Source organism: Pistacia vera, unplaced genomic scaffold, assembly GCF_008641045.1.
Source record: "Pistacia vera cultivar Batoury unplaced genomic scaffold, PisVer_v2 Contig688, whole genome shotgun sequence".
Taxonomy (NCBI): domain Eukaryota; kingdom Viridiplantae; phylum Streptophyta; class Magnoliopsida; order Sapindales; family Anacardiaceae; genus Pistacia; species Pistacia vera.
The window spans coordinates 276,381-288,834 of NW_022196543.1; the positions used below are offsets into that span (position 1 = coordinate 276,381).

At 35.1% G+C, this 12,454-nt stretch overlaps 1 protein-coding gene across 1 annotated transcript in view; it reads left to right on the forward strand.

The window, feature by feature from the left end:
• Positions 1-1,623: 1,623 nt before the first annotated feature.
• LOC116113673 overlaps positions 1,624-12,454 on the forward strand; it is a 29,342-nt gene continuing 18,511 nt past the window's right edge. Inside the window, exon 1 of the mRNA XM_031399830.1 lies at positions 1,624-1,715. The gene's annotated coding sequence lies outside the window, so the exon portion shown is untranslated. The remainder of the gene's footprint in view (positions 1,716-12,454) is intronic.

Genomic DNA, 12,454 nt, shown 5'->3' on the forward strand with positions numbered 1-12,454 from the left:
TTAGTAAAAATGAAAAACATTATAAATTTAATAGATTATTGAATAATAATGATGAGATATTTATGACATTATAAATAAATAAATATTAAAATTATTTAACTTTAAACAATTGCATAGCATTAATCCAAGCTTTTAAGGTAGGGGTTAACTATTTTTTCTTTTTTGACTTTTTAATATTTGACTTTTTTACCAAATAAAAAATTTATAAAATCAACTATTTAAGGGTATTTTCGTCTTTTCAATAAAATATTAACGAAAAATATAACAGAACCTAACGAAAGGTGGGAAAATGTCATTTTGAAACTTGAAAGGTGGGAAAGTATTGTTTTGCCAAACCCCGGGTGGGAAAATGTCGTTCTCCCTTATAATATTTGTATTTATGGATAATAAAGTTCACTCAAATTTAATTCCCAAAATTAATTCCACAACTATACTTTGATGTAAAATTTAATAATATATAATATGGGCGAACGACGTATTGATACCCAAGGTTTGTCAAAACGACAGTTGGTACCTAAAAGGTTTTGAAACGACAAACAGGTACCTTCCGTCATGTTCTGTTAGTGATTTTCATTTGATAATAGTGAAAAGACTAAAATGCCCTTAAAAGTTTAATATTTTAGTTTTTTTATAAATTTAAAAATTTCTAAAAAACCCCCAGGTTTGCTAATTTGACTAAATACCCCAATATATAAAAAGTTTATAAAATAACAAATACACCCCCGCCACCCACAGTGCCAGATTCCGGCCACCGCCGCCGGAACCTGGCCGGAAAATTGCATTACGACACAGACCCATCGGATCTGTGTCGTAACGCGTAGATCTTTCATTTTCCGGCAAGATCCGTGGCTGATCTGGACGGAAAAGGCCAGATCTACGGCCGTCGAGACCGGGAACTTGCCGGAAAATTGTGTTACGACACAGACCCATCGGATCTGTGTCGTAACACCTCGATCTGGCATTTTCCGGCCAGATCCGTGGAGGATCTGGCCGGAAAAGGCCAGATCTGGCCGTCGAGGCCGAAAAAGGCCAGACGTAGATCTGGCCTTTTCCGGCCAGATCCGTGGCGGATCTGGCCGGAAAATGCCAGATCGGCGTGTTACGACACAGATCCGACGGTTCTGTGTCGTAACACAATTTTCCGGCCAGATTCCGGCGGCGGTGGCCGGAATCTGGCACTGTGGGTGGCGGGGGTGTTTTTGTTATTTTATAAAATTTTTATATATTGGGCATTTAGTCAAATTAGCAAACTTAGGGGGTTTTTAGAAATTTTTAAATTTATAAAAAACTAAAAATTAAACTTTCAAGGGCATTTTAGTCTTTTTACTATTATCAAACGAAAATCACTAACAGAACATGACGGAAGGTACCCATTTGTCGTTTCAAAACCTTTTGAGTACCAACTTGTCGTTTCGGCAAACATTGGGTATGTATAAGTCGTTCCCCCTATATAATATTTGCAAAAACATTTGAAATACAATATCAAATAGACCCTTGTTCATGCCACATTTAATTTACATTTACAAATCAAAATACCCAGTTCGATTAGCATTTGGGGAAAATGGAATTGGGTATTATCTCTTCTGTCTCCGCTCCTATCCTGTCGTTCGTAGTCAAATATATCATCTTCTTCTCCGGCGAAGGTAATAGCGAGGACAGAGCAGAGTTGCTAGAACTTCAACTGCTGCTTCTCCGAGGGATACTTGCCATTGAAGGTGCGTGATTTATTCTGCTCATATTGGAGTTTAATTTTCTTCCTCTTCAGAGTCCTAGTTATGGATGACTTATGGAACTAATGTAATTTCCCTAGTTTCTATGATGAATGGTGTTTAAGGTTCTTAACTGATGCCTCTCCCCTCTGCATATTGTACCACTATTTCCATTATCATGATTGTGATTTTTTATCACCGTGATACATGTTTTGACTATTGAAACTTTTTTTTTCCAAAAACGAATGAGTGATTTACCAAAAAATTATCGATATTTTCTTTTGACTAAAACCTAAAGGCAATTGACAGTAATGTATCTGATAGTTTCTTTTTTCCCTCCAAATTACACAAGGCTGTTATATATAAATTAAATTGGCTCCTTAGAAGCATGTTGCAATCCCCTGGTAACGACCAATATATTGGTGATGATTTGTGGTTTGTTTTTTTGGCTTTACTTAAAAGATTTAACTAAACATGGATCAGTCCACATAATAGCTTATAAAGTCATGTCATTTTGGAAACAGATGAATGCAAATTCCTGCCCAAAGGAGATTCCAGATTATTAGTTCAATTGTACATCCTCATCTAGTTTGTTTAGATTTTTAGGTGACCCACTGAAAGCCTTAGATTTGATATCTTACTAATCCTAGTGTTGTGTGTCATCGTTGGGAGATAATAACTTTTGTAATTTTCTATATTGGAATGACGGTGCCTCTAGTATTTTGTGTGTGATAGGTTTTTTATCTTGCCAATACCTTGGGAGTGATGGAAAAGTAAAAATATGACCAAATATTTCTGTGTTATGAATTGAATTTATTGCTGAAGGAAAAACAAGTATTGCACTTGAAATGCTAATGTTTTGTTTGCTGAGAAGAGAAGAATGGGAACTTGGAATACACCATAAAAGTCTAATATTCTTCTTCATCATAATGTATTACATTCCGATTAGTTTTCAATAAATTTTTATCTTAAGTGATATATCAACCCTATGTGGTATTATGATGTCACTTACCCTATCAACTCATCGTACACATATCACAAGGATAACACATTTCTTTGAATAGGAGTTTCGGGATGCTACTTGGGATGTCTAGTATTTCACTCTTCAATAGGACCGTTTTCTAAATTGATGCTAAATGGTGTTGTTTATACTACTGCAATTTGCAGCAACAGCTTGCTACTACTTCAAACTTGAATTGCTGCTTTTACACTTATAAAATCAATTGTGACATTGGATCTTTGACAGACAATTTGGAAAATTACGTGGATTCCACAACCAATAATTTATTCTCTATTGTTTATAAATAATTCTTTATATATGTAATCTTTGCAGGAACAGTGTCATTAACTAGAGAAAACATTGAGCTTCAAGATGCAACCACTATTGCTGCAAAGTCAACTTCAAATAGGCCTCCACAACCTAGGCCAAATGTTAAGTCCGAGGTGTGGCAACATTTTGAGAACATTGTTAACAAGAGAACCAACAAGATTGAGTGGAAAAGTGCGTGTATTGTGATAAGATCTTGTTGTATAGTGTGGCTAATGGCACTTCTTCGACGCACAAGCATCTTACAAGTTGCAAGAAGTTTCCTTACAATGTGGACAGTTTGCAGACACTTCTCTTGTCTTTCAAGACCACACAAAAAGATGGAGAGCAAAGAAGTGAGATTGATACTTGGAGATTTAATCAAGAGGAGTGTAGCAGTTGCTTGCTGAAATGTTAATCACTATGGAAGATCCTTTCACAAAGTTTGAGCTTCTATCGTTTAAAAAATTTTTGGGTGTAATGCGTTATGGAAGAATTTTCCCGTTTCACAATGGCAAGGGATTGTTCAAAGATCTACAATTGTGAGAAAGTTTCACTCAAGAACAAGTTGTGGCATTTGAAGTCTAAAACTGCCTTGACAACCGACATATGGACTTCTATTCAAAATTACAGCTATTTATGTCTCATTGGTCATTTCACTGATGATAAATGGGTTCTGTAGAAGAAAATTCTGAGTTTTGTGAGAGTTAGTAGTCATAAGGGTAGGGAGATCGGGAAGGTGGTAGAGAAGTGTATTCTTGACTAGGGAATTGAAAATAAAGTGTCCATTATAACGGTGGATAATGCAACTGTTAATGATCTGGTAATGACTTACTTGAGGGAGAGATATGTGGATAGGAATACTCTGATTCTAAATGGTGAACATTTTCATATGAGATGTACAGCTCATATTTTGAATTTCATTGTGAATGATGGTCTTAGCGAGATCAAGGATTGTGTTAGCCGAATTCGTAATTCAATTATGTAAAGAGTTCTCCTAGTAGATGTTAGAGTAAGTGCTCTAGAGTCAATCAATTGTTGTAGAATTGACTTTTTGTAATAATATTTATTAATCAATAAAAGGCATTTTATTTTATATCATGTAAATCATATCTGTATGTATTGATATATGTCTTTAAGATGGTAAAACTGTCACTAGGGTATCAAGTGTTTCAAATCTTAATAGTGAGAACCTTATTATCACATATGGTAGTCATTCTAGAAATGTCCGTAGCCCCAGTATTATTCTGACCAAGGACTCAGATAATACGGTGAGGCTATCATAGTGTTGAACAACTCTGTCGAAAGACAGTGACTGATCTCACTTGTCAAGGTTGTTTGCCAACAACCTAGTGTAATGCATGAGTGCTTGTTATAGGCAAGTTCACTAGACAAGCCCACCAGAGGATTCCATATGGATGATAACCCCAATGTCTATGGAACAAATCCTCTAACGAATAGTGGCGCATGTGATCCTTAGACTTGATATCATCAGAGTGCCTTGTGCACCGATTGATGTAGTTTGACACTAGCCCAATGTAGTTCTATTCAGAGCTATTCATACGGTAGTGATTGGCTACACCAAGGGGTGTATCAAGATTATGATGTATCGACAAAAGATTCATCACTCCTGGGTACGGGAGAAGTTATCTCACTACACAATTCAGTAAATGACAATGACACTAAATCTGTGGCCACAATGGGATTGAGTTGTTGCTTAATCCAATTTATTTATCCGGTCATTGTCCAATAATTGAATACAAAGATATAGAGAATAACTAAGGTTGATACTATTTTTGTACCTCAGCCTCGATAAGATAACGTATGATGAAAGAATTTGATTGCACGATAACCATATCGTTAATTTGAATCTATCGAGTGGCCATGATGCCCTATAAGTGTCAATCTTGGTATGTGTTTAGTGAGACGATTGATTAGTGTCAATCGCGAGACTATTCACTACCGATATGATGAGGAGCTTACAGGTCACACTAGACTTGGGCATTTGGGACTGGTCCCAAAAACCCGGCCCAAGAGACTGGTCCTAAGACTGGTCCTTATAAGGCATGGTCCTAGGAGGGCTTGGTCCCAAACCGGACCAAACCTATGGGAGGAGCGACCTGTCCCTTGATCGGGCCCTCCTCAAAGGCCCAAGCCTGGGACCGGTCATAGGCCTAGGTCCAAACCTATTTAAAAAATTTTGAAACAGTCTTTTGTAAAATATCCAAAAACCCCTTGATAATATTGAAATTGACAAAAAATATTAAGGGTTAAATTGATATTTTATAAAAAATTAATACAAATAAACTGCCAACGGTCATGTGCTCTTTTGGGGGGGGGGGGGGGGGGGGGGGATGGGGGGCATTTTTTTTTTTTCATTTTCCCCCTAATCCTACACTATAAATAATCCCTCACACTTCCATTTTTTTTCACACCAACACTCAATCTCTCATTCTCCAAATCTCTCTACTCCAATCCAATTCTTATTCATATTTTCTTCAATTCAATTTATATTTATATTTATAATTTATTTATATTATTCAATTTTTTCTGTTTTTCAATATCATCTCTTACTCATATTATTATTTAATTTTTTTTAATTTTAATTATTTATTATTTTATCATAAATTCATAATGGAAGGGCCAAATGAGTACTACATTCTATTAACCGAAGAAATGGAAGGGTTCGATCCATTTTCACCCTTTCTAGAAGCAGCAGCTGCAATTCAACAACAACAACTACATTCAGCCGGGACGGGGTGCAACCAAACACAAGCAAGCTACAACTCCATGACCCAACCCCCCGACCGTCAAAGAGGGTCGTGTCCGATGTATGGCGATACTTCACCAAATCAAAATGGGCAAAGGCAAATGGGGAGGGGAAAGAATCGTGTGGGCTATGTAATTTATGTGGAACCGTTATCGGCACTGAGAAGGGGACTTCGACGATGCGACGACATTTGGAGAAAAAACACCCTCAAATAATGCAGCTATCTGGTTCATCTTCAACTGGACCAAGTAGGCAAATTCAAACTCAACTTAATTTTAATCCACAATCCTCAACTTTGTCAACATGGCAATACAATGCACTCCAAGCACGAGAGAAAATAGCAAAATATATAGTTGCTACGGACTCTCCCTTTTCTTTATCTGAAAATCCTTTTTTTATTCACTTGATTAAAATTGCATTTTGTCTAGCATATACCCCTATTAGTAGAAATACAAGTAGAAGAGACATACTAAAACTTTATAACCAAATAAATATTCAACTTAAAAATGAATTTCAAAATTTTAGGAATATATCTATTGCACTTGCTTCAGATATATGGGCTTGTAGATCAAAAACAGATTTTTTAACTGTCACAATACATTACTTAGATCATGGTTGGGGTTTACAACAAAAATTGATAGGTTTTAGACCATTATATACTGCACATAATGCTGACACTATTTATTTTACAATACTTGAAGTTTTGCAAGAATATGTATTAACTGATAGAGTTGTAGTGCTAACGCTAGATAATACAACTGCTAACACCGCGACTATCTCTTTATTTGAAAAGAGATTGGATCCGCTTAGTGAAGGCAAATTTTTTCACCAGAGATGTGCTTGCCACATCATCAATTTGATTGTTAAAGCAAGTTTAGAAGCTATAAATTCGAAGATTGAAAGGGTGCGCACAGCTATCAGATTCATCGTCGCCAGTAGCAACAAAAGATGATAAGAGTATGTCAAATATTGTAAGCAAGAGGATCCATTGGTTCGACCTTTGAAGTTATGCACGGACATGTCTATCCGTTGGAAATCCACCTACTTGATGTTGGAAAAAGTTTTGTCAAACGCAACACAAATTACAGATTTCGTCAACCAGAAGAATCTGCAGGAAGTTGTCAACTATGATTATTGGACGGTTTGCGAACTTTTTTATTAATTTCTTAAAGTTTTTTTATGAATCCACTAATACATTAAGTGGTATTTATTATCCTACTACTAATTTAGCATTAGATATTTTACTTCAAATTTCTAAAACTTTTGCTAAATATAGATATAATGACGTCTTAATGGAAATTGTTTCAAAGATGGAAAATAAATATAAGAAATATTGGTTAGATATTCCATTCTTATATGGATTAGGCCTTGTTGTAGATCCTAGATTTAAATTACACGTAGTTAATTGTATAGTTACTGAGATAGACCAGCATTTAGGACATGATTATACGTATTATTTGATTAACTTTAAGCAAAAATTGGAAAGCGTTTTTTCTTTATATCAGAGCAAGTACAATGGAACTGGAACGTCGAGCAGAGACGACCAACAGGACCCTTGTAACCCCCACACTGCTTTGTGTTCACGTATGTTGTATATAATTATGCATTGGTATGACTCTTGCATGTGTTCTCATTTTTTTTTTAATTTTTATTTTGGACGAATGAAAAGATTTTTTTGGTTGGTTGTGATTTCCTTATTTGAGTTGAAAAAGAGAAATCCAGCTAATTTGGTGAGATTGGTTTGTTTGAGTGATAAATAAAAGTGTTTTGATTAACTTAGAATGTGAAATGGTTTGTGTAGAATGTTTACTCTTGATTTGTCAATTCAATCACTTGAGGTATAAAATTTATGTTTGATGTGTCTTGTGATAATTGGTGGTTGGTTTGGAAAGGGATGACTTTTCCATGTTGGTAATTTGAGTTGAGTGAAATGTTGTTGGGAATGTGTGAAAAAGGGGGTGAACTACAAGTTTTAGAATTTTTTTGGGTTCAAGTGAAAGGATTTAATACATTGGGACTATATGGATATTTTGCATATTTTGGTGCCGCAACATAGTGCCGAGGCATGGTACATTCTGGAATTTGGACTAAATTGTCAGTTTTGAAAGTTTCTTTGTTATCTTGGGGGTGTAAGAGAAAATATTCAATAGTTTGGGACCTTATAAATATAGCGATAATATAGGGGTCTTTTTGTAATAAAAATACTGTTGTGTTGGGGGGTTTTTTGAAAATAACGTGAAAATTTAGGGGGCAAATTGATATTTTCCACTCAACCGACTTATATCCAGTTCAGCTGACCGGAAGGAAAAGAAAAAGAGAGGAAAAGAGAGAAGAAAAAGGAGAGAAAGAAGAGAAAAAAGAAGAAGAGAGGGGAAGGAAGAAGAAAAGAAAGAAGGGAGAGGAAGATGGAACCAATAAAAGTGAGAGAGAAGAGAAGAGAACGACGAAAGTGACTGAAAAAGTGACCGCCGGCGAGCAAATTCCGGTGATCGGAAAGAGCAAAGGGAGATTGAGCAAATGGGAGGTGAGTAAAGCTTGATATTTCCCCTTTTTTGTGATTTATGATTCAATTGGTTTAAAGAACTCTCTTTGGATTTTTTAGCTTATGATTTGGTATAAATTCATGAAAACAAAACTAAAATAAGGAGATTGATTTCAATAAATTGGTGTAGGTAGAATATACATGTTTTTCCTAAACAAAATTTGGTTAAAGACGTGATTTTGATATAAAGGCTCATTGTACAAAAATCTGACCATCTCGAATTCCGAAAATTATTAGTATGTTTTGGGTTTTAGTTTGAACCTGAATTTTGGATATGTTGTTGTAGACTTCTTGAGGAGTGTTTAAAAATTTATTTCACTTAAAAACTTGAAAGATTGAATTTTATATGGATTTTTGAAGTTGCCTTGTGAATTCTGGAATTTTCGTTTTCTGCAGAACATGTATTTTTGGAAAATGATTTGATGCATCTATTCTTATCCAAATTGAGTGATTTTAAATTCTGGTGAATCCTATATGTGTCTAGTTTAATTATGGAGAGTTTCGTGAGGTTTGGATTAAGGGCTGAATTGTTATGAATTTTTCAAGTTAGTAACCTTATGGGGACTTATGTATGGAGGATTTGTTGAATTTTGTATATAGGGAGGCAAGCGGCGGCATTATTGGAAGATTTCAATCATTTTCGGCTTAAGGGTCGAGCTTCAAATAGTGAGTGGAAAAATCTAAACCCTTAACTTTCATTTTAACAAGTTATCTTTAAATGCTTATTTATACTTGATTATTATTTTAAATTGCCTAATATGTTTGATTTCTTTATATAAATGAGCTTTATTGCAATGTTATTGTTTGAAATTGTTGATAGACATGAGAAAGATGAAATTTTGATGCTTTTGGGCAATAGTTTTGAAAAGAAATGAAAATGGGTTGAAATTGTTAGATTTGCAAATATTTGAGAACCTGCATTTATATTTTTAAGTTGTGCAATTATTATATGCTCATGAGAAAAATATTTTGAGAATAAGTATGAGATGATAGTGGGTTTCAAACCACCCTACGTAGTACCCATCCCCCTCATGATATTGATTTGATTCTACGCATGCGTATGATTTGATATTGCCAGCCTAAGTAGGTCGAAGGCCCGAGCGAGGCAAACATCGCTTCATATGATTGATATTGCCAGCCCAAGTGGGTCGAAGGCCCGAGCAAGATAGATATTGCTACACATGATTTGATTTGCTGACCTAAGTGGGTCGAAGGCCTGAGCGAGGCAGATATCGCTACATGGGATATGATGTTGCCGGCTCGAGTGATGCTTGGACTCACTGGGTCGAAGGCTTGAGCGGTGATCGATTCCGCCTGGCAGGATGGATTTATTGGTTCAGCTCGCGCGATGTTAGATCTTGCCGGGTTGGACGAATTTACCCCTGGGTACTAGTTGGGTGAGAGTTTTCACATGTGATTGAGAGATGATTTGGATATATACATATATGTATATCATTTATTTGAAAATGGGAACTTATAAATGTAAATGTTATCTGTATATGAACTGTTTCTTAGAAATGATGTTTTTAGAGAAACATGAGTATTTATTCATTTACCATAATAGTGTTCAGAAAGAAGTCTTGCCATGAGAGATTTCAACATGCGTTATGAAAGATGGCTTATATTATAAAATGTGTTTACGGAAATGAAATTTTATAAGCATGAGTGTTTTATTGTATATTGAAATGTTTTATTACATACTAACCCATTCCTCACTCACTGAGCATTTCTAGCTCACCCTTCGTTTTCAAATGTTTTTCTTTCCCTCCACCAGGTCTAGAAGGTGATCGTGCAGAGGAGTGAATTCCACTCAAGGTTGGGCCACACGACTTCATTTCATCACATTTCTAGCTCACCCCTCGTTTTCAAATGTTTTTCTTTCCCTCCACCAGGTCTAGAAGGTGATCGTGCAGAGGAGTGAATTCCACTAAAGGTTGGGCCACACGACTTCATTTCATCATAGATTCTATAGTTATATTTTGTTTTCCGTTGTAAAGTTTATGTTTTCTTCATCATGTATTTATTTCTTGTTCTGGATTATTAAAGATATGGAAAAAAAAAATCTGATACCATACATTTCATTTTGTGAAAATTTTAATTATAGTTGTTTATATGTAAATGACGTTACATTTTTATGATGTTTTATTTATAAATGGGTTTTATAGTTTTCTCACATGGCACGTCTCGATCACCCGAGTCTCATGGGTGCGCTCGGAGCCTATGGGATAAGGAGGGTCGGGAGGGGTCGTGTCAACCCTAATGAAGACAACTATCAAGAATCGAGCATGTCGATGTATATGGAACATGGCGGCAGAAGTAGTAGCTCTAGTGCGTACATACATGGACCAAATGAGTTGAATCGCTACCTACAAATGGACAAGTCCTACATGACGAAGAAGAAGAATGGTGAGATGGATGTGCTTCAATGGTGGAAACAACATGAAAGTCGATTCCCCATTGTAGCCAAAATCACACGTGACATTTTATCTGTGCCGGTTTCTACAATTGCATTTGACTCAGCATTCTCAACAAGTGGCCGGATTGTTGAAAACAGAAGATGCTCTTTAACCAATGAGATAATTGAAGTGATAACGTGTTTACAGGATTTGACTCATATAGAGAGAAGACCACAACAGCACACTGAAGATCCTGACCTACTCGAATTCTTCAGGAACACAGACTTGAACAATGTAAATACTGTTGATGATGAATAATTTAATAAAAATAAATTTATTTAATTGTTTATTTGTGAAGTGTGAATGTATGATTGTGTGAATATTACATTTACGTTAAAATTAATTAATTAAATTATCTCTTTAAATTTTAAACTTAAATCCTCATATTTATTAATTATTATTAATTATAATTAACCATTAATTTATTTATTATTTTATTATTTTTTAAAATTAATTAAAAACTTACTAATCTCTTGGGATGGAAATAAATTTTCCAAGTCCCTAAAAATTACATAAACCCCGCTACGTAATTTTTTTTTGCCCCTAAATATAAAAAAAAAAATTGGGGGGTGAAAAATAATTTTTTAGGCCCATAGGACCGGTCTGAGTTATGAAATCTCTCATGGGTCCCAGGCCCACGAGCGACTAGTCTCAATCAGGCCCAGACCCGGGCCCGGTTGGGACCAGTCCCTGCCCAGGTCTAGGTCACACACATAAGGAGACAGTCTAAAGATTAATGTGTGAAAGGGGTATTTTCATCTTTTAGGTTGAAAGGGTATTTTGGTAATCTCACAGTGCAATTAAATTTGCTGAGGTTGTGGCCTATATTTAATTTTAATATTAAAATTAAAATTAGTGAGATTATATTTAAATATATGTGCGCATATATTTAAATGGATTATTATTATTAATTAAATGTTAATATATTATTATTATTATTATTTGATTTTTTTAATTGTAATAATAATTAATTAAAATTTAAAATACCAATGAAAGGGTGTTTGGTTGCAATGGTGGATTAGGGTTGGAACCCATGACTATTTCTTAGTGGAATAAGGTTTTAATTAAATTGTACTATATAAGTGCAACTTAAAAATTAAAACATAATAATTATTTTTCACTTAACCAAAACCCTAGCCTCCCTCACGTTTTCACTAGAGAGAAAAGTGAGAATTTTTCTTGCAGAAATTCTGCACATCATTATACTTAGAGCATTGATTTAATCTAGCAAATTAAATCATTGTGAGTAATCCTGTCTTCGTGTAGATCAACGTTCGTGCGATTCCGTTCTTGAATCGATAAGCGTAATCAAAGCCTTGAAGGAGCCTCCAAACGTACGTAAGTTTTTTAATCCTTGATTGGATTAATTTACATTATACGGAATTTTGTAATAACATGTAAGCAATTTAATCGATACCTGGATCTTGGCGTAAAAAGGTGGTTGATTTTTTATTTAATTTTAATTTTTCCGCTACCTTCTGGAGATCAATCACTAACAATAGAGCCCAAGTCTTTGAGAGATATGTCAAAGAAGAAATGCTAGATTGTTGTTAGGGTGCCGAATGCACCAAATTAATTAACCTTACTAACCTAACTACTAAATTGTATATAGGGTGAGCAAGGGTCAATCCCACAGGGAATGATTCGATTAAATCCTATATTCTATGCCAA